The following is a 22,574-nucleotide window of genomic DNA, read 5'->3' on the forward strand; positions in this document are numbered from 1 at the left end:
AAAGCAACCGCAGATCGGCCCATGTGAAGAAGACGGAGAGCGGTGATGATGGCGGAACGAGCATAGAAGAGATACAAGCAGCTTACGCTGGCACAGTGTTGGACTGGCAGCGTAACTGCAAAACTTTGTGACGAGCTAACTGAGGGCGACATCGGCGATTGTCCTGGACAGGCACCGGTCGGCGTTGTCGCTGCACCACTGCACGACCCACAGAGCAGGCTTGATGGGCGGATTGGGGGGCACCAGCTGGTGCCCATCGCGGCCACAAGCAGAAAGGAACGACCAGCAAGGAGGAGCAGGGTCTGTGCACGACGGGGCTACAGGAGTGAAACAAGACTCGTATGCAAATCCTGCTTAGTCCCGCTGCACGCTGGGCATACCACTCCAAAAAGACATATTGACCATGCACACACACACACACACACACACACACCTGCAAATAGTTCAAACACATGAACACATTTGTAAACAGATTGTTGAGTGCGTTATGTTTTAAATCTGATTAAATGTAGTTTTGTCATCACCTGTCATCATGACCTTGATCACCGTTCTGCTTGAATTTGCTTCTCTGCAGAAAAAGCTCGTTTTCTCAATTTTTTGGTCAAAATCAAGTGTTTTTGCTGAAAACACCCTCTCTTCTATGGCCGATATCTCAAGAACTGAATAAGCTAGAAACAAACTTTCTTTTTCTGATGAAAGAAGAGACTCTAACGTTTCTTTTGCTGGGTTCAATGTTCATGTCGTCCTAAAACTCAATACTCTGTGGGTCCTGCAAGTGAGTGAAAATTACGAAAAAATTCTGGCACTGGACTGGACACATTTTTGCACATCATCTGGCAGTGAATGAGTTAATTATGCCATCTTAGCCAAGAGTTGCCGTCGACACCACAGCAGGTTAAGTTCACCAAGGGTCTGAGTTTAAGCAGTTTCCAGATTAAGAAAATTTGCTTCAAATGTTGGCTGGCAGAGGCATCTGGAAACACTAAAGCTCAGATAAGAAAAGGCAGCCCAGCCGTGCTGGCAGTTTATTTGAGCGGCTGCTTGCCATATCGCTTCAATCACACAAGCTGTCCTTGAAAGAGCTTCGATGTTTTCTGGAGCTGGAAAGAGAGCAAAGTGCTGGAGTTGCACAGTTGCTACAGCCTCTTAACGGTAAAACACAAAGTAATGCCAGAAAAGAGCCTGATGGGACCCTGCTTCCACTAAACTATTGGTTAACAGAGTATAAACCACAGCGGTGGTCCTCAGAGAGAAAACCGTTCAACACACAGATCGAAAAGGATGCCCAAAACCTGACGTCCATCCTGGTTTTCCCAGAAGTTTTATTCATTATTTATTTTTGGCTCTTTAAACGTGTTTCTGGCTGTCCTTCAAGGGGACCTTGAAAATTCAATAGTGAAAAAGGCCAGAACTGCCAAAAAGTCTTCATTGCTGTTGTTGTCCTTTTATGCCAAATAACCTCAGGAACAAAACACATTAGGATTTTTGAAAACAGATGAAACAAAAGAGGATAAAATTTTGTGCATATTTGTTTATGTTTATCAAAGCTGTGGTGTAAATCATTTCTGGTCCAATGAGAATGCTCCAAGCGTCAGAGAAACTCGATGCTCAGGAATATCTTTCTGAATTACTTCATTCAGAATAAACCAGATCCGAATTAAAAACACCCTAAACCACAGTCAGTGGTGGTCGACTCAAAAGACAACCTTTTTCAAAACGCCTCCCAAGACGAAACTTTTCAAAATTGCTCCGACTCCATCTCCATGTAAACGGAGGAAAACACAACTTTTCTGGAACCGTAGAGCCACGCCTGCCCACCACTCCTGCAATAATCAGTTCTGCACATGAGGATGATGGAACATGACGACACTTTGCTTCCAGACTGTCCCGACTCCCAGTTCGTGTTGTTCTGGCACCAACACGGAAAACAGCTCCTACAGTTCTGCCCTTTCCACGATAACATGGTGTCCTGAAAAGACAAAACTTGTCTGAAAGGGAAACACAAACGATGCGTTTTACCTGAAATGTGTTGTAACACGGCCTTGGACTGTAGAGCTTTTTCAATTTCTTTTTTCTTCTTCTTGTATTTTTCATGTTGAATGTTTACATATTTTCAGAAATTAGAGTAAGGGAAACCAGCCATGCTGAAAAGGAAATCTCTCTAGGTTTGTATACTTCTTAGTCATCTTGTGTTTTTATCAGATATAAACCTGCAGTCAGGTAACAGAGGATACGACACAAATTTCAATTGAAAATATTTTTCACTATTTTTTGCCCCCTCAAGTCGCTGCAGGTTCGGGTAAATGTGTAATTTTGTTAAAGCGAAGGGACTAAAAGTGTCTGTGTTCGACTAAGACGAATAAAGGAGGGAAACATATCAACCATTAAAAGTCAAAATCATCAAGAGTCTTTGAGCGAAGCCACTGCAAAGACAGAATACACAACTCCAGACAGAAAAAGAGAATCACAGGACGACGCCACACCCAGTGGTGAAATGTCAACCATCTTCTCTAGCTGGTGATCGCCTCAGAGTCCCTCTCCAGGCAGACGATCGTCAGACAAGGCTGCACTGCAGCTCCACAAGGCCTCCTGGCGCTGTGCTGTCACAGAATCACAAGCGGCATCAAGCGAGGCGATAAAAGCATCTCGGCTCGCAGCGTTCTCCCAACGTGTCCGACAAGCAGGAATCTGTGCTGTCCATGGTCCTGAACTTCAAACTAACATTTTGAATCAGCATTGACACTTATGCTATTGTAAATATTTTACTTTATATGATTTTTTTTATATTAAAAAAATCACTTTTCTGTGATTGTATAGAGCAGGAGTCCTCAAATACAAATGTTGAAGGTCCACATTTGTTTTTTTACCGAGCGATACCGAGCAATGCCAGGCAGTGCCAAGCAGTGCGCTCTGCTCACACGGAACATGGAGCGTGGGGGCGCCCCTTGTGCGGCCGGCCGGCCAGCCAGCCAGCCAGCCAGCCAGCCAGCCAGCCAGCCAGCCCCCCCCCCCCCCCCCCCCCCCCCCCCCCCCTCAGGTTCACCTAGGGCGCCTGAGAACCCCAGACCCATGCTTGTATGGAAAAAAAACCACATGTGGAACTACAAGATTTGTATTTGAGGACCCCTGCTCTAATGAGGGAACTCAACCCAAGGTGTGGTGTTCCCTGAGGACAGGGGTCTCTTTAGAGGGACAGGCTAGGAGGACTCAATGGAGAACAGGTTTAAAACAAAGCAGTTGGAGCTCATTGCTGAAAATGGTCAAAAATTCCAGTGGAGACATGAAACAAGCTGCTCAGTGATTCTAGGAAGTGTTTGATCGCTGTAATAGCTACTGAAGACTTTTCCATTGAGTGAGAAGGCTGTGAGTCACTCTGGATTTGACACTTTTTGTTCAAATGTAAATTAAAAGTGAGCTTTTTGTTTGTTTTCCCCACAGTGGTGCTTCCTGTACTTAGTAACTTTTGTATCATTTCTCATCAAAAAACTTCCTGATGAATAAAAGTAAGTTCGAGTCTAAATGTTCCGGGATCATTTGGGGCTTCAGTGAGTCTCACAGGCCTCTTTTCCACCAAACCAGTTCCCGGGCCAAATCAGGGCCAGCACCCAAAATTGAACCGGTTCTTGTGATCTCCGAACACACTCCGGCTGGGTGGGGGGCGGGGGGTGGCGGGGGGCATTGCAATGCAGCGCGGGGCTCGTGTCAGAACGTCATTATTATTTTTTTTGTTTTGTTTTGTTTTTCTCCTGTCCGTTGTCCGGGCGCTGCAGAATTTAGTAGTAGCTTACCACCACCCAGTATGGAGAGAATGAATAATGCAATGTAAAGCCTCTCTGAGTGTCCAGAAAAGCGATAAATAAAACCAGTGCATTATTATTATTATTATTATTATTATTATTATTATTATTATTATTATTATACTGACGTTCTGCAACGACGCGATGATGTCGCTCCGCCTCCGCCTCCCCCTCCGTGGCCGCAGTGCGGTGGAAAACCAAAGCGGGGTTTTTCAGGCCCTGGATTTGAACCAAGCATAATGCAGTCTTTACTCTAATTAAAAGTTACATTTCCACCATTACTTCAGTTTGTTTCACAGCAAAGGGCGGGCAGAAGAACCATGTGGACACTGCTCCGTCCTGAAGCCAATCCCAGATAAGGAAGGGCGAGAGCAGGATACCCGGACAGCTCGGTCGCCTGTCCATCACAGGACAAACACTCACACACTCACACCTGGGGGCAATTCAGCTTTCTCATGTGAAAATGACATTTCTGTTGGGTGTCTGTTTACATGACAATGGTGCACGGCATTATTGAAAATGCAACTTTTTCAAAAAAGTCTTCAACTCTGTTTCCACGTCAATGGACAATGCTAGGAGATGAACAGCAACAGTGGCGGCCTCCAGTCCATCCTGCTTGGAGCCCCTGAATTTCTTTAAACAACCCTGTGCATGATATGTGGAAACCTTTTACCAGCCAGCTTATTATAAGGCAGTAATTTAACAAAACAAGCTCATTTTCCTTCACAAAATAAACTCTGAAGTAAAAGAGACGGTCCACTGTAAAGAAACTATGCCTGGGATTTAATGTGATTCTCATAAATGTTTCAAAAAAAATCACGAATAATCAGATTACTCACTGTATTAATGTTCAAATCAACAAACTAACTTTAAAGTAAAAACCTGAATATTTCCACACAGCCTTCCAGCTTTCCTTCAGACAGAACTCAGAGCTGGAATCATCTGGTCCTCTGTCCGGTTTGGGTCGGGGCGGAAGCGGGACTCTACCGGTTCTGCGGTCCAGACTTCGTCCTCCGGGCTGGAGAAGCAGCGGTGTGCGGTGAGTCCTCCACCAGGTGAGTCCAGGTCCGGACCGCCCTCCTCCCCGCTCGGCTCTTCACGAGGCCGCCAGCCGCCGGAGCGCCGCTAGCTCCGCTAGCTCCGTTAGCTTAGCCCAGCGGACTCGGTCCGTCCAGAAACACAGGCTCCATCAGTTCCGGGTCGGAACCAAAGTCCTCAGCAGCAGCGGGGAGCCAGGAGCCGCTCTCCAGGCCCGAGGAACCCGATGTCTGATCACTTTTAGTGATCTCCTCAGTCTCCTGAGTCCTGGTGCTGCAGCAGGACACACTGAGTCCTCACGGTTCTCACACACCATCTCCACTTCCGGTCTGAAGCCCGTCAAACGTCACGCACGTGACTAAATAGATTCAGCTCCAACTAAACTATGAACTACTTAACATTTAAACTTGTTTTAACATTGTGCAAAATCCGTTTTACAACAAAACTCCAAAAAATAATCTAACTTATTTTTAGATCTATTTAGAACGTTGTCAACGTTGCCTTTGTTTACTTGACCTCAATCAATCAATCAATCAATCAATTCATTTTTTGTATAGCCCAGTATCACAACAACAGTTGCCTCAGAGGCTTCAATATGTTACATTGGTCAGTAAAAGTAAAAACAGTGAATAAGCATAATGGTAATATGTCAATATTCACAGTAATGAGACAGAACGAAGCAACCACCGCCTTAGATCCTCACATCCGGCAAGAAAAAACTCCAGAAACCCAGTGGGAAAAGAAGAAATCTTAGGGAGAACTACAGTATGGAGGGATCCCTTTGCTGAAACACCCCAAAACATGGCACCCTCACAGAATCCTTGACATGTGAGAGTCCTCTTCCAGAGGCCCAACAGTATGGAACTGGATGGAACAGAGGTCGGTTACTCATGATTATAGACTATTTGCCTGTTGCAGAATGCAGCTGATGCGCTTGCTAATTAAATTCCACAGTAATTCTCCTTTTGTTAGAAGACCATCCATTCTTAAATGTATAACTCCAGCATTTGCGGGAAGTACTTTGTCTTAATGCTGATCTCTCCTGCTATTTGCTGGTTAGTGTTTCACTGTGACAGCTTGTATTGTGCATGTTTTGTTTAAATTGCATTTGTTCAAATATACACAACATCTCATGGTACTAGATAATGCTATTTCATTATCCTTTTCTTTCTACCGTGAAGGACTTTTTTTCTGCAAAGTTCTGAACAAAGATCTATGATTACCTAATGTTGTTTGTTTCATTCTGAGCATAATAATGTGCATGGTTATTGCTCTTTTCAAAACACAGTTGGTATTTGGAGCAATGAAAAGAAAGATTGAACTTATAGTAACTGCAGCAGTGTTTAGGAAACAGCCAGCGTGTAAGATCTATTAGAGCACACTCAGCAAGATCGATGAGGTTTATTAAGAGGAAATATATTGATACTTGCAAGCAGAGCACTTTCACAGGAAATATTCCCTCTCATAAAGAACATCTGTCATGTATGACTAAATGAATTGGTTATTCTAAATGTAAAAATGTACCACTTCAACTAGTGGACAACAAAATCCCATCATGCCTCAACAGATCCTGGCAAATCAAAAGTTAAGGTTCAACAATCTCCTTAAAAGTTGTGATTTAATAGCCACTACCTGAATAAATCACATGTGGACCAGTACTTCAGCAGTTAGTTCTAGGTTAGTTTCATGGCCAAATTGAATAATCTTTGTGTAATAAATCCCTTCGACCTTCTTCTCTCCATTTGCAATATTTACTATCAAATCCGGAGGTGAAGTTCAGGGTCGATCAGGCGCAGAGCTTCAGTACATCAAAAATCTGCAAACTTCAGTCAAGATTTCAAAGCATCAGCTTCAGAATGACTTCAGTAGGAAGTTAATCTTTTGTCCACATCTGCTGTGTTGATTAGTTTAACTGTTATTTTCAAAGACAGATTTATTCTTGGATCCGAACATGCTGGACAAACGAGTTCATTTTCTGAACTACAAACTTAGTTCAAGATGCTGAATTAAGAACTGTGAACTGCACGACTTCATTTTAAATCAGGTTGTAAATGTTTGCTTTCATTGTTAGGTTCTATTTATCAATTCTTATGGGGGGGGGGGGGGGTCCTCTATTACATGTTAAAATCATCTATTTACTTCAATTTATCCATAAAAAAAATAAAAGGAGAAAAGCAATACAACGATCCAGCAGGTGGAGGGTCAGCTCAGGCTTCATGAGAAGAAATGGAGCAGTAGAATCCATGTTGTGTAAGCTCACAGGTCTGGGCAGTGAGGGAGCTTAAAGCTGTGTCCGGAGTTTCCATTCGTTTCCAACGTATGAATCATTTTTCAACAGAGCTTAAATGTGTCAGTCTGGTTCTATGCTACAATATAATATTAGCATAAAGCAATATAAAAATTTATTTATGAGCCCCGCCTTCATCTCATAGACCCCCATGTTATCCGAAAAAGCGCCGGTCAGCGTCAGCCAATAGACTTCGAGCTTCCGCATTCTCGTGCTGTCAATCAAAGTGTGGAGCAGCCAGAGAGCACGGCCGCTCGCCCAGCAGAGTTAGCTCCGCAGAGCCGGTGTCGTGCCACAAAGTGATTCCCTGCCACAAAGTGATTTCCGGTCCGCGGACAGCTGAAAAGCGCAGCTTCTGTGGCTCTGCGGCAGTCTTAATCAGGCTCAAACAAGTTTGTTTCTGATCATCCAACGATGTTTATTTGTGTTTGCGTTTGATAACCTCCTGTACGTTCAGTTGCCTTATATCGTTGTTAAATACCGGTAAGCCAGTTGGCGATGTTAACCTGGCTTGTTGTTATGCTAATAAAGATGTGTGACGGAGGCGACACGTTTTCTTTTTTTTGCACCAAAATTGCTAAATTACTAAACGGATTAATTTCATCCAAAACAGTGCGTTGTACGGTTTGAAAATTGAGAAAAGGGACATTGTCAAAATCTGCTTATTTTGCTTGCCAAAAGTTGATTCGTGCCTCCGGTATTATATATGGATCGATATTTTGCCTCAAAATGATTTAATTTAACACAGCAGAGTCAGATTTTCAACATTTGAGCAAAACCAATACTTTATACCACTTTAAAAATGAGTAAAGGCACATTACAATGCCAAAATGAGCTTTTTTTGCTTGCTACAAGCTGATTCCGCGGACCGGAAATCACTTTCTGGCAGAAATCAAGTTTTAGCACGACACCGGCCCGCTTACCTCGGATATATCCACTGTCTGCTGAACATCCACCGTAAACAGCTCAACATGGAGGATGCTGTAGGAGTCGGAGGCTCTCATTTTCACCCGACAGATAACTCGCGTGCACAATTAAAGGGGCGTGGCTTGGTCGCTCATGAAAGCAGAGGGAGGGGGAAAAAAACCTCTCTCTTTCAAAACTCCAGACACGAGCTTTAAAGATTCTGACCAGAATTGGTCGGAGCCTTTCATTGCACTCCAGAGTGTGCATGACTTCTGCAGGACACGGTCTCTACCAGGGCTGCTTGAGTTGAAAATACAGCTCATCAGAGAGCTCATGACGGCGGAGGTGATGCATTCACATGTAAAGCAGCTCTGCAAGGAGGCCCAGTGAAGCTTCCTCTGCAGCCCAGCATGTCCCAGGACAAACTCTCTGGTCTGAATAGGCATTACATAACAAGATGCATATTCAGATTTGTGCACAGTGTTGAGGAAATGACCTTGACAGCTCTTCTTCTGTGAACAAGGGAATCCTGTGTAATGAATCAGACCTGCTTCAGTATTACTGCAACACGCACAGAGACACATCAGTGGGTTTCCCCCCGTGACTTCCTGATCGCTGTGACTCCACATCACCATGAGGACGACGTGACCGAAGTTGATAATATTAAGAATCAATCGTTCTTCATGTAGTGCCACTGAGCATGGCAAGGCGCAAGTGAGCAGCAAACATGGACAGCTACTGAAAGAAAGTGTTTTAAGGTAAAAGAAAAGCTCAGTGAACTGAAAACCTATCACCCACACCATATTCAGTGTGGTACACTGAGTTGTTCCCATGACTACAGATGTTGTGGCAAATTGCCTCAAAGCCCCTTTTCAGCTAAAACTTCACATCATCCTGGAAACCAGTTTTATTTTCTATTTCACAAAAGACAAAAATCATTGTTATCTGGGTGATATAATCAAAGCAGAAGTCTGAATAGTGTTCAGTTAATGCAGAGAAACCAAGAGGACTTTTCCAGTGGGTCATGGAAGCAGTATTTTAGGATGTGTTGTCCTCAGAGTGGCGGTAATACACTTGGGCTGTTTGGCTGACATCTTTCCTTGGACATGTGAAATCCGTAAAGGAGGGAGAACACCTCGTAACCACAGTAACAAGATCCAGCCTGCGACAACAGATCCATTTGTGGGGAATGAAGGAACCAGGAAGGAAGCTGCAGTTCCCCCGGGTGGTCCAGATCACCCAGAGGCCAGAGGTGGCGCTGTGGTCTGAAGAGGAAAGGGAGATCGTCCTCATCAGTTTCACAGTCCCATGAAAAGATGGGTCCCATCATTCTTTCAAGATGAAAAACACCAAATACCAGGATCTCTTACAGGACTGCAGGGGGACTGCAGGGATGGCTGTTCCCGGTTGATCAGCCGAGGGAAAGATCACAGCAGAACGTCCTCGCACTGGTTCCAGAACAGGAGAGAGGAGCTGAACTGGAGATCAGGCCCATGTGAACATTGTTCACCTGCCAAAGGGGCAAAAAGATCGTCTTGAAAGTTCACTTTGCATTTTATTCTTTGAGAGTAAGCCTCTTTTTTAAACCACTTTTGGCAGTTGAAGAAAACGTATCCAGGGTGAATGCTCAACATCTACTTTTCTGCCAGGATATCCGTTTATTTGTTTTTGTAAGACCAGCTCACTTGGAGCTTCACAGAACTTCTGAGAACCTCTGAGATATTGGTTCTTTAAGTGTCTAATACAGGATTTTCTCGAAAAGACGAAGCCCCACGTCTGTTACTCACTTTTTGAACAACGCCATGCTCCAGACCATCCGCCCGCCTCTCCTGCTTCTCCCAGGAAACGCGGAAGTGTACGAGCGCGATCTCCTCTTCTCCGGCGTGCACGGCTCTGTTTACAGTTTCTGCGATCCGCCTCGCTCATAAATAAAGCTTTTTTTTCCGAAACAGTTCCAGTTTCATTATGTCAGACTCGCCATCGGTCAGTACGAGCTCAGAAGCTCACGGCTACAGAAACACTCTGAATGCGCAAAAGGGAGAAGCTGATTGGGCGCAAGCACATAGCCAGCGAAGCCAGCTCGTCAGAATGATTGACAAACAGACCCACCAATTATTTAGGTGATCCACCTGGAAATCAAAATGTTGTATTACACCTTTAAGTGTCTCATCCACCTGACACCATGAAAACGACTCAACACGATGTAGTATGTATGCCAGGCCTGTAGGTGGCACTGTAGCTCTGCCACAGAAACACCAAACCTGAGATGAACATTCAGCTAATGTAAACCTAATAATAAGAGCACTGACTGTAATCCATGGACTTTAATAACGTGAATAAAGTTGTGGAAGAATCAAGTTGTAATTTTGATGCCGTGTGTATCAACCGTCAGCTGTTTACTCTCAGAGCGACTGAACATTTGGTGCTTTGATATTGAGGTGCACATCTGACCAGGAAAATGCTCGTACCGGACAACGTCTCCAAAGATCCCGACATGCCTGGGCTCTCTGGACGGAACAAGAAGGTTTAGAGGAGAGCTGCAGAGAGAGCATGCTGCCTGAGTGCAGCAGCCTCACCGGGGACGCCCAGACACACAAGGACGCCTTCAGTCCAGGTGGGAACAGTAAATTGCTCACACTGAGAATAGACGAACACGTACAGATGCTTCCGTGTGATGCAGAGCTTCTCTCCTCTCTGCTCACATTTTGTCATTATACCCTCTGTCTGCAGGGGCCACGCCGGAGGGGCTGAGCTGAGGCCGCCGGTGGCACCGCGGGCTTTAATGGGTCGAGCTGAAGAGAGACAAAGCAGGAAGCCTGAAACACAAACCGCTTTATCGTATCAGCTGACTGTATCAGATGTTTGATGCACAATCTGAAATGAAAAACAATGATGACAGGTAAACATGTAGCAACACAGGTAGGTGGACTTCCTGACACTGTCCGGTTTCCTGCATGAATTAGTCACACACTGTTATCCCAGCTGCATCTGCGACAAAGAAACTCGATTTACAGGTTTGCTATTTGCACTGAACACAACCATTCACTTCCTTGACATGAATATAAAGACATTATGTAAAGATAGTAAACCCTCTACAATTTGGTCAAATATTGTTCGGCTGTAAAAGCTCCGGCCAAGTTTCGTCACCCAGTTTTTTGTTTTTTTTTGTTTCCTGGTTGTATTTTCTGCTAGATTTACCTCCATCTTTATGACTGCTGTCTTACTGTATCAGCCAGCTTCTATCAGATTCCATTTGGCATTACCTGGTTTGATAAATACAGGGCCTGGGAATGTGACGACAGGGATTTAGGACTATCTCTAAATTTACTTTTACTTCCTCCCTTCCGGATCGAACAGCTTACTTTCTGTAACAACGTCTGCAGACATTAACAGACTTACAGCAGGAAACATCCTCACGGGGTGGAGCTGCTGGGAGGTTTTCAGGTCGCCTCTCTCTCTTTTTAATGGGCAGCTCTGTTCTCTGCGAAGGCCCGTTTAATGAGGGCGCCAGAAATAGGGGTTCATCTGCTTGTAAATGCTGTATATTTGATGATGCACAGAGGGAGGACTGTCTCAGAGAGGCGAGCTTCACAGCGGTGAGTCATGGAAGAAACCTGGGCTCAGGCTGCCAGTCTGGCGGCGGTATCGTCCTTGGGGTGTGTGCGGCCTCTGCTCGGTGAGACACAGTGTCACGCTGCTGGTCTTCTCCCTGGTATGAGTGCCTCATGGGTTAAACAGTGCGCTGGGAGGTGTGGATCTGTGTGGAACCTGAATTTGTATGTGAAGTTTGCATGTTCTCCCTGTGTCTGCATGACTCTTTTCTTCAGATCTTCATCACAATCCTCTGTCTGATGCAAAGAAAGTGAGTTGAGCAACTCAAAGTTGCAAGTCAAGAAAGAAAAAGATTTCAGCAGAAATGAATAATAGTGAACCTTTTCAAGGTTTTACAAGATTTCCTCTCAGCATATTCCCTGCCTAGATTGCAGGTAACAATAAAACAACACGTTGCACTTTTTTTGCCAGTGATAAAGATTCATTGGAGTTCCGTTTCTCTTGATCAAACAGCATCAGTCATGTCATTTTCTCTTTATTGTATGTTTTGCTATTTTTCTATACTATATTAGAGAAAATTTTTTGTAAAATTGTCAATTACATCGAGTGCACACTCCTAAAAGCACGGAATGCAAGAAGAGTAAGCATATGAAATACTGAGCATGGGTAAATGCTTTCCTTCACTGGAGGGGAGACAAATCACACAAGTAGGAAGAGAGAAAGGCATTAATGTAGGAGAATAACTGTGGCAGACGTGGGAATTAAGGGCGGAAAATGTAAAACATATGCGGTTAAAAAATGAGCTAAAATGGAATACCCTTGTAGAAAATGTGTGCCGTGCACAGCGTGCTTTTCCAGTAAGTCCACTTTACTGATCTGCATATCTGAACTCAGGACATGCTGTTTATCTGGAAGAACCCACTGAACTTTCTGACTTAGATTTATTATTTGCCACCAGCAGGAATGATTCTGAGATCAAACCCGACCCATCCACCGTAAAGGCTCGTCGGCCATCAGCGGCACACACACACCAGCAGAACACAGAGTGCTGTAATACAAAGACAGAAAGCTGATTTCAAGACATCTAAAGGGCGATCAGGACGCAGCATCTATTATTTGTTGTACATTCAAAGACTTCTGCTCCGGCAATGACAAGATATACGTAATCCTCATTAATCTCTCACACACACACACACACACACACACACACACACACACACACACACACACACACACACACACACACACACACACACACTTCCCGGCTCATAACTGAAAGAGTTGACACGTCCACTAATGGAAATGGGGAGATGTAAAGCATTGTGACAGGTTCATATTGGCCGACAGCGGAGATTAAAATCAGGAGTTCCAGATCTATTTGTGGGTGTTTTGGAAATAGATTTGTCCTTAAATAGCTGTGGGAGCAGAGAGAAGAAAACACAGTGGAGGAAATGGCCCACTGAAGGCCGTTCAGCCCCAGGCCATGTAGCTGAAGCTTGTTTCTCACTGAAACTTTTTGGAATTTGCGAACAGCTCCTGAAAGCCTCATTTCCACGTGGCAGTCCGTGGAGCGGGACGGAACGGGACGGAACTGGACGGAACGGGTTGCCGCCTGTTTCCACTGAAGTGAATCCTCGCTGTGTCAGAGAATGGAGGCTGTCGGCTTCGTTGGAGGGCTGAGCGGTGCCACCGAGGAACAACTGCCGGAGAGTGAAGGACCACAGCTGTAGAGGACGGGCCTCGGATCTGGGTCTGTCCAGGCTTTACCTGCTGTACCGTTCCATCCTGCACATACTGCACCGAGGATATGAAGCTTCAGCTGATACAGCCTTGGTAAACATTTTATTTTTAGTGATATTTGACTTTATCCTGTGTCAGTGCAACAGTCTAATGGCGACAGATTCAGCAATGACAACAGAGTTCTGGCAAGATCCAGTTCAGTTTTACTCACGTTGTGTCAAATAGAACTGAGTCACCTCAAGGCACCTGAACAGGTAGAGGAGACGGTGGAAAGGAAGAACCCCATTAACAAGAAAGAACCTGCAGAACCAGACCCAGAGGTGGAGAACCCTGCAGAACCAGAACCAGAGGTGGAGAACCCTGCAGAACCAGACCCAGAGGTGGAGAACCCTGCAGAACCAGACCCAGAGGTGGAGAACCCTGCAGGACCAGACCCAGAGGTGGAGAACCCTGCAGAACCAGACCCAGAGGTGGAGAACCCTGCAGAACCAGACCCAGAGGTGGAGAACTCTGCAGAACCAGACCCAGAGACCTTGTGCTGTGCTGGTTGGGGTTAGGGGTTGGAAAGACAGAAAAGGGGAGCGCAGATTGTGGAGAAATACTCAAACTGTAGTTTGGGTACATTGTGATACAAGCAAAACACAACACAGAAATTGTCATAACAAAGTCACAAATCCACTACTTGCAGGTGTGAGGGGGCAGGAACCTTCCACAAGAACAACAACATGAGAAAAAACCGGCAATGTGACACTGGGCTCAAACTAGCTGGAATTTATTTTCTGGTAATCTATTTCATGTTGCTTCTTTTCATTGTCTTGCACAGTTTGTAAGGAACTTTTGTCAGTAACGATTCCAGAAAAGTGTTGGAAGGAACAAGAAGCTCTCTTCAATTCAATTCAGCTTCATTTACAAAGTGCCAATAACAACATGGTCGTTTCTGGACACTTCTACAGAGAAACCCAGCAGATCCACATGAGCAGGCATAAGCAACTGTGGAAAGGAAAAACGCCCTTTTAACAGGAAGAAACCTGCAGAACCAGGCTCAGAGGTCAGTCTTCAATGACACGTGGTAATAGATTTAAATTACGTTGAAACCAGAGAAGGAGCAGAAGTGGGAGCCGGTTCCACATGGTAGGAGCCCGGGGTTCAGTAAACCTCCTGCACCCACTGGGTCCGGGTTCCTCCATCAGTCAATGGATCAGCTGTTTTGATTGATGCCCAATTAGAACTGATTGCACCCATTGAGTCCAGATTGTCTCATTAGATCGATTAATCAGCTGATTGACGTTCTGTCTGCGACCCCTCAATCACGGCTCTCGTCCTCCTGAGAGACAGCCTCTTGGTCCAGGGTTCTGCTGTTCTGACTTTTTAGTCCCATAGTGGAATCGACCATCAATGCCAGAGAGAGACGGAGAGAGAGCGAGAGGGAGTGTGTGTGTGTGAGAAAGAGAGAAAGAGAGAGAGAGAGAGAGAGAGAGAAAGCGCTAGTTAGCTAGCTCCCGGCTTACAGCAACAACATGAAAAACGTTCCGAGCTGGTTCCACATAGCAGGAGCCGGATATCTGAGAGAAGGTCCAGATTAAACAGGAACCAGTGAAGAGAAGCTCCCATTGTTCTGATGTGTTCTCCTGCTGGTTCTCCTCAGAACTCTTGCTGCAGCTTTTTGAACCAGTTGAAGACTTTTATCCAGTTGTCGTTCCTGATAGCAGGGAATTCCCGTCGTCCACTCTGGATTCATTTTCAGCATCTCGTCTGTTTGCCATATAAATAAAAATAGATTCAAATCCATTCCCTCTGGGTTGTTTAGTGAAATTAGAAGTTCAACTTCATCATAATGGGCTGCATTATTCACTTTTGTCTCTTCTTCACGATTGTATCAGTTGTCAAGTAGCTTTTTTGTCTCTTTATTTATTGAAAATGAGTTATCAAAATCATTAGTCACAGCTTTACTAATGGTGTAACTTTCAAATCAAACCATTTTACAAAACCTCACAAAAAGCATCTAACCATTATTTTGACATTTTCAGAATACTTTGTATTAATGTGGACTGAAATACACGTCTAATTATGCCGCTAATGTTGCCTGTGGCTGATAATGTCCTGTCCTTATTCAGAGGAACCATGCATTATTCATGTGATCATTATCCTCCAGTTTGACCCTCGCTAAGATGGACGTCTGGAGTCCAGCAAGGGGGCGGGCGGGCTCTGATATCGCTTCAGCCCAGCAGGGGCTCTGTGTGTTATCTAACAGTCCAGAGTGTGTGTGTGTGTGTGTGTGTGTGTGTGTGTGTGTGTGTGTGTGTGTGTGTGTGTGTGTGTGTGTGTGTGTGTGTGTCTTCCCTGCTGTGTGTCTGAGTACGGATGCCTCGACTCACCGGTGCACACTGTTGATTCATATCAACACAGCGTCCGTCTGTCAAGCATACGGTGTGTGACCTGTTCTGTCTGTCACTCACACACACACACACACACACACACACACACACACACACACACACACACACAAAGATGAACACTGGCACTGGGGGCAACCAAGCTGAGAGAGCAGCCAATTAGCCTGACCATCTGTTGTTGAGGCTAGTAATACAAGTTTGTGTGTGTGTGTGTGTGTGTGTGTGTGTGTGTGTGTGTGTGTGTGTGTGTGTGTGTGTGTGTGTGTGTGTGTGTGTGTGTGCGTGCGTGCGCTTGTGATGAATGCAATTTGCCAGTCAAAATGTTCACTCACTCCTTCCCATTAGCAGGATGAGAGAATTGAAATTACAGAAAGCGTGGCGGTGTAAAGGCAGCGGCGGGACAAACAGAAGACGTTTGGGTGGATTTCAGACCACGGGAGTCCAGAGAAGATGACAAAGCAGGGTGGGAGGTGCCCTGAAGCTAGATAATCTGGGACCGGCCTTCACTTCCAGAGCACATTAGCTGATGGGATTCATTCGTCCCGTCCGGTGCTTCGGCCTCTGAATTATGCAGACGGCTGAATGTTTTCCTCCATCTCCGGCTGCAGGAACAGTTGGAGGCAGACAGCCCGCATTTCCAACAGGTCATGCAGGTTGTGCACTTCAGCCGTCTCTGCGTTTAGTCTAAATTTGAAAGTCATGCAAGGTCATCAGCAGCGCTGACAGGAGGAACAACCGAAGAGGAAGTATGCAGGCCGTCCGTCTGTCCTGCCTGGACGTTACGATGTTGCTGAAATTAAGCTGCTTTCTGGCACGGTCCAGAAACATGTTGAAGGATTCCCCACCATCACAAAGCACTGTTTCAGGAAATGGTTCTTTAGCAAAAAAGATCTTTTTTTTATATAAGCCAACAAAATAATCATCCTCTAGCATCAATACATTCACTTTGTGAAACTACAAACTGTGATTCACTGCTGATATTCAAATAAAGGTCCATTATTGGGCCTCAGTATCGTGACGCTTCCATGACAGTCCTCGGCCCGGTAAGGAGAGCAGCTCCTCCACACTTCAGCGACACTGATTTCACATCAATTTTAACATCATTCTCCAGAAATAAGCTTTCCCTCTGCATGAGTCACTCAAAGTGATATTCGCCATGGAGAAACGAAGCTCCCCAATACCCTCAACAACGGCTTTTTGTGCAGGCATTCTGGCTTCCACCCTGATTAAAACACGTTTATTGAAATTGCCAATGGACGCCCCAATTACAGACAAATCAACTCCAATAACAAAGAGCAAACAATTCACTATAATTCCTTCCTTATAGCAAAAACCAGCAGCAGAGCTTCAGGAACGGGCCATTCAAATCTGGATTTTCTCGTTTAGAGATCAAATTACATTGTGAAATCCAATCTTCAGCCTTAAATAATTCCTCGATTCAGCCGTGGAAAAATGCAGCCCAGTGGGACAGGCAATTTGGCTCGGTGTAATGAGTCAAGTCCAAGTGCTTATTTGTTTGAATGAGACTTAATTTAAATGCACAATAAGCAGGTTTTCTGGAAGGGCATTGTGGCTGCTGTGTGCTTGTGAGGAGGTGTTGTGGGTCTGTGGAGCCATGGACACACAGCGTAATGCTAAATATTCATTGTGAGTTTTTAATTGGTCTCAGGGCTGAGAAGAGGTCCGGATTAACGCAGTAATAAATTTCCCTCTCGAAGGCAGGATGGCCACTGAATTAAACCCGTTCCTGTGAAAGCCGTTAATGAGCCTCCAAAGCAGAATCTCATCAAACCGAACATTTTTATGAAAGTGTCAGAAAACCAAAACCAACAATGGATGTATTCCTTTTGGAGAGTGTTCATGTGGCTTCTTCCGCTGTGCCACAGAGCCTCATTGTTGTCCAAAATCTATTCATATTACATCTCAGAGCCACAGTGGGTTTCATTAACATGAATAGAAGCACTTTTAGTGAGTCCTTCACGCTGTGAGGTCCAAAAGCTGGAGACTGCATTAAAAATCCATCATGTATTTGCAGCAAAATATTAATTTAAATCCTTCCAAACTGGAAAACTTTTGACAGACTCTTCATATTTAGATAAAATTTTTACTCCGGCATAGGAAATTGTCTGTTTTAATCTTTGTCCTGATGAGGTCGGCTTCATGTGACTCTCAGTCTCTGTGACTGAAGTTTCCCTGTGATGGACCGGCAGCCTGCTGAGGACCAGGCCTCCAACCTTCAACCGGATCCTCTCGCTGAGGAACAGCTCTGTCCGTTAGGAGCCCAAAAAGGCCCAAGTGTGACAAAGTGCTGAAGGATAGAGTGGCTGCACAGTGAAAGAGTGAAGCAAAGCGGGACAGCATGTAGGAAGACGTTGCTGCAGGTTCTCTCCTTCACAGGCTTTCAGTCAAGCTGATCACATTTTTAGCAATCATCTGTGGATCTGCCAGCGTATAGCTCTGGACTATTTGCCTGGCAAAGGATCAGACGTGTGCCGGGCACCAAACCGCCAGAAGAGTGTTTGAGTGAATGTATTCGCTGGGAAGCGAGGCCACAGCCTCTGCTGATCTGCAGCGTCAGTGGTTTAATCCTATTCAGTGCCGTGGATCTCACTTTGTGACGTACAGAATATAAAAGCTCTGCCTCTAAGAGACAGCACAGCGCCTGAGCCTCTGTGTTCCAGTGAGAACATCTAGACCGTTCAGTGCAGGTGGTCATAATGTTATGACTGGTGCAGTTTCCTCATCCAGCCTGTAAACTAAGCTGTGATCAAGAAGAGCTGCTCAACAGGTATTTGTGCATTCCTCACGTTTGTACCAGGTGTCAGCTGTTCTGTCACTGAAGGGGATTTCCAGGCCCCACTCTGAGGCTCAGCTGTGAAAACAAACACAAAAAAACAAAAACTGCTAAAATGATCTATTTCACACAGCAGGAGCTTCATTAGCCACGTTCTCAGTTTAGCTGCTGTTGATTTGCTGCCAGTCGGACCTAAACGGTGTCGGTTCCAGAGGCAGGACAACACGCCCTGCAGTGACTTCCGTTACATCAAAGTACGCTGCCTTCCAGAACCGCTGTGGAAGCTCTCACTGAGAATTAGACTGCCGTCTCTTCACCGCCTCGTACACTGAACAGCCAGTCAATCTGAATGAAATATCTTTCATGGGAAGAAACATGTCGTTCACTGAGCTGATATGTGGGAAGTGGCAGAGTGTGTTTGTGACGGCTGCAGATTCACACAAACACAGGAACAATCCAGGCAGAAGCCACAAAAGTAGAAAGAAAGAAAGTTTCTCCTTGAAGATATAGCAGAGATGTGGAGAGATAACTATATCCAAAGTGTGGTCCTCTGGGAAACGCATCAACAGGAGAGGTGTAAACAGGTGGATGTCCTCCGGTTTTGTCTTCAATCGCTCCACATCTTTATTGCTCGCTTTCAACAGTAATTCACAGCTCTGATACGCCTTCAGCAAAGACCTGTCACCACAACAACAGCGCCGGTCTCCCAGGAGTACCAAAGTTTAGGCTGCACACAAGTCCCATTATTAAATAGCAGACAAAGATCCACAACCCCAGCCACCCCAATCCAGCAACCCTCTGCCACCGTCCCCGCTGAACTCTCCGTGGACGGGAAGCTTCGAGCGGAACATTAAACTACCTGACTTCGGTGACTCCTGAATTCCCGGAGGTGTGTGCTTACAGTGCGACTCTGGCGAGCCTCACAGGAAACAGGGCGGACACAAGAGGAAGGTGGAAGGCCGCTGGAGCTCCGAGTTACAAATGAGGCTTTGAAACATATTTCATTGGACTCCAGAGGTCGATTAAGAGCGTTTGAAACAGAAGTCAGTGAGAGGAGGTTTATTATGCTGCTGTATCTGTGCCTACATATCAATTAGTCAGAATGCCACCTGATTACTGATTACTCTGTCTACTGAAAGGCAAATCACCGTTCATCAACGCCTCAGCCGGCCGTGTGTGTTGTGGTCAAACCAAGCAACAGGACGTGAGTTCAGGCGGTTACACAAATCTGATTGGATGTGCAAACAATTCTAATAATCACAAAGAAATCTAGCAATCCAACAATAAGCCCGCTTTATAATCTCTTAGGTGAATTTCTTTTTTCCACATTTAGCCATGCTGCTTCAAGGATGTGGTGGGCTGCCACATGAGGGACCTCAGGGTCAAAGGTCTGCTTGAAACGCCTTGCTGTTGGCAGCATCAAACAGCATGCTCAGCAAAAGAATGTAAAAAGCAAATTGAAAACAGGGAACAAAATCAGAGAAAGAAAAAAATGTGTATTAAAACTGAATGTTTGCTTTCCTGAAAGGCAAATGGAAAAGATGATGTTACAGTGAAGACGGCGTTTCAGTCCAGCACAGGAGAGACTGCCCTGGTTCTGAAGGACTGGGTTTTATATCAAATGAGAGAAGGGAGAAGTACACAACAGCTAAGGATGTATTTATTACAAGCCTGGACGTTTTGCATTCATTTAGTTCAGTTTTATTCATATCGTGCCATTTACGACAAAGTCATCTCAAAACAGCTAGAAAACAGATATAGAAAAAAAATCCACATGAACAAACAGCAGATGATGAAAAGAGAAAGCTCCATTTGCAGGACGAAACCTGCAGAACCAGCCTCAGAGGAGACGTTCTGTTTCTCTGGTTGAGGCGAGCTCCTGGAAAGAGAGAAAAGGAGAGGGCAGACTAATGAATTTTCAGAAAACTACAAAACAACTAAGCAATGATACATAAATCCAAAAATGAAATATAAAACATCCATGAAAGACAAAAAAAAACCTGATAAAAATGATGAAAAAATAATTACCCCAAAGGTTTCATAGTTTTTAGTTCAAATTATAACAGAAATAAAAAATCACCTTCGATATCCTGAACCTGGAACACCGTAAAATGTTTTTTAATATGTTGCTGGGTCATAATTCTAATTCTTTTTATTCTAACTATTGTATCCACACATCGAATTTTGGGGAAAATGATCCTTATGGATCCTTATGGCAAAGGAATACAAACTAATGCTCCTGTGAAATTTCCTGATGCAAAATGCAATCTGTTATTCTCTCAGAATAATTCCCTTGAACATTCCTGATCCCTTGACTCAGACGCAGTAAATTGGTCTTTCCTCAAACCGTGTGGATCCTGAGGCAGAACCTTATCTGTAGTAAAAGCCCTCCCAGACCACAGCAGTCCATCAAACAGAGACAGGTCAGAGAGAGAGGGAGAGAGAGAGAGAGAGAGAGAGGGAGAAAGACAGACAGACAGAGAGGAGAGAGAGAACACAATGTAGCTCTAAGATTAATACTTACCAGAGCTCTGACATTCTGCAAAGTGCAACACCTGCTCCTCCCTCCCTCCTCGACACCCTCGCTCGCCCTGCTCTCTGCTCCATCTTCCCCTAAATGACACATCTCTGTCTCCGTTTTGACATTCAGGCGCTCGTCCCCCCATCCTTCCCCCTTCCTCGCACGTCTTCCTCTTTTCCCTCGTGTGTGAAAAACCGTCTCCCCAGTGAAGTTTCTGGGAGGAAAGGCGTCCAGCGCTCCCCGCCTCCTGATTGGCCGGTTGTTCACATGTCTGGGTTTCTCCCACCGCATGCAAACCTCTGGAAAACAAAGCAAAGGTCAAGGTGTGTTGCGACAGTTGTGATGGTACCAAAATCGTCCGAGACCCAGAGGAAAGCATGGATGGGAGTGCAGAGAATGAGAGAGGCAGGCCCGGGGACGGCTGTGGATTCCAGACATGATGGACGGCCTGTGAGGCGAGCTTTACATCTTGTTCACTCACGCTGCAGCGGCGCTGTGCTGTTTGAGCGCTGGAGCAACAGTGCCATCATGTGTTGCAGTGTGGTTTAACTAGAACGCTGCTGGGACCCAAACTCCACAGGCTGAAGTGTTTTACAAATGTGTTGATTCTAGTCAAACATGAGGACGGCAATGTCCAAGAGATGATCTGAAATACTGGCAAACACGCATCCAGCCTCTGTCCCACTGAGTCCGCAGCTCAGGACGGCAGGAGGTGAAGGGCGGAGGCAGGACTCTGTTTCAGGCCGCCTGCGGACAGCCAATTTTACAGCCAGTTAATCCTCAGATGTAAGTTTTGTAACTCGTGGAAGAAAATGAGAGACATTATGCTCAACGTGAAAAGCCACACAGAGAGGCCCACAGGACGGGACTCTGTTTATATACTGCCTGCAATAAAGAGGTACATCAGTTCAGATCACGGTTCCAGAGGGAGTCATGATTAGAAGTGAAAGACCAAAAAATAAGGCTGTGTGTGCGCGGGTATAACGGGCATAACGCCCCTGAACGAAGCAGTCGAAGGTGATGTTGCAGCTGGGAGTCGTGTGGAAATCGTGTGTATCAGAATACATACAACTCATACACACCAACAAAACTTTTCTGAAAATGACTCCGACAGTAAAAGTCACTTAGAATTTAAAATGCAAGTGCCTTAACACAAAACTCAGAAAAAGTCTAAGAATAAACAGAAAAAAAAATCTCACTGTGAGAATGAACTGAGCGTGTCAATGACAGTACAATATGACTGTCAAGAATCTGACACTTATTGAGAGTTCACTGGACTGAACTTAAAATACTAGCTGCTGGCACAACGGAAACATCTACGATGTTCCAGAATAACCTCAGAACCCCACTTCCCCTCCTCGCCATCGCAGTTACTACGTCAGCTGGCGGAGCCTCCTGAGCTGCACCCGGAGCTTATCAGACAGAGAGCATGATGGGCCCAGAAGAGGAAGTAGCACGGGTGGCTCAACAGCGCGAGCAGCTCGTGCCAAACTAGTAGCCTGACCAGCCACGACCAAAACGCGCTTCTCCAATACTTTACAAAGAC

This window comes from Salarias fasciatus, chromosome 2 (assembly GCF_902148845.1).
Source record: "Salarias fasciatus chromosome 2, fSalaFa1.1, whole genome shotgun sequence".
NCBI classification, from domain to species: Eukaryota; Metazoa; Chordata; class Actinopteri; order Blenniiformes; family Blenniidae; genus Salarias; species Salarias fasciatus.